This window comes from Arachis duranensis, chromosome 6 (genome assembly GCF_000817695.3).
Source record: "Arachis duranensis cultivar V14167 chromosome 6, aradu.V14167.gnm2.J7QH, whole genome shotgun sequence".
Lineage (NCBI taxonomy): Eukaryota > Viridiplantae > Streptophyta > Magnoliopsida > Fabales > Fabaceae > Arachis > Arachis duranensis.
Window position 1 is genome coordinate 79166326 of NC_029777.3, and position 1135 is coordinate 79167460.

Genomic DNA, 1135 nt, shown 5'->3' on the forward strand with positions numbered 1-1135 from the left:
CGGCCACGCTTTTAAAGCGTGGCGATAGGTGGATATACGGCCACGCTCCATAGCAAAATATACAGCCACGATTTAAAAGCGTGGCGAAAGCCTTGTTAAATTAAAAAAAAAATTTCTTTTTGTTACTTGATCTTCATTGCTACACAATATAAATTTTCAATCCTTTTTTATTACCAAACCTACAAATATAGTATGCAATTTTTATTACAAGACAAATCAAACAATAATTAGTGAGATATTTACTATAATTGTTTTATACATTAAAAAACTATTACTCAAATACAAAATAAATTTCGAGTTCAAATTCCAAAACTAAAAACCGAAGAAAAATACAGAAATAATACAAGTTAGAACTGCTCATAATATATCAAATTACACTAATAGAGATGATCATCAACCTAAATACTTAGTAAAAGATCAAAATCAACCTAAAACTGCTCCACTTTGTGCATTAAGCGTTCAAGTTATCCATTCCAATACTAGCCTGCAGCAAAATATCAAGAACAAATTGAACCAACAAAAACGATATATATAAAAATATTATAAGAAATAATCTAATTTATGCATGTATTAACAATTCCAAATTAAACCAGGTTCACATTCTACGATAAAATACTGTTAGATTGAACCACAGAAAGCCAGAAATTGAATTGAATGCTCACTGATTGGTAAATGCAAATCTAAAAGTACAATAACACGAAACTAAACTATGCTCAAAATACCAAACTAAATTATTGAACAACTATAAAGCAGATGCGTTATTAGCTCTTTTTTCAAGCGACAAAATTATTTATTTGCAAAACCAATAAAGCAATAAGGTTGATGCAGAATGCTTAAGGTATACCGGTGAGGGAAAAAATCTGCATCCTGTTGAAGAATCCAAGAAAGCAGTGAGATCAACCATGTCTTCAAGTTTGAACTTTATGCCAGTCTCCTCTTCAACCTGTCACAGGCACAACTAAGCTATGAAGAGAATTGGAGAGAGAGAGAGAGAGAGAGAGAGAAGCCTCACGAACTGCAGTGCCAACGAAATCACCCTTGTCATCATCCAACATTCCAGTAGGCAATTCCAAAATAATTCTTCCAGTAGGAACCCTTGCCTGATAAATAAAAAATAATAAGCATAATATGGAAC

At 32.2% G+C, this 1135-nt stretch overlaps 1 long non-coding RNA gene across 1 annotated transcript; it reads right to left on the minus strand.

Annotated features, from left to right (window-relative positions):
- Nucleotides 1–345: 345 nt before the first annotated feature.
- On the minus strand, nucleotides 346–1113 carry LOC127748313 (uncharacterized). The gene is made up of 3 exons (XR_008010261.1): nucleotides 1013–1113; nucleotides 845–943; nucleotides 346–484 (listed from the first exon to the last, which is right to left on the minus strand). It is a non-coding gene; the product is annotated as an uncharacterized LOC127748313 (long non-coding RNA).
- Between the last annotated feature and the right edge of the window lie 22 nt (nucleotides 1114–1135).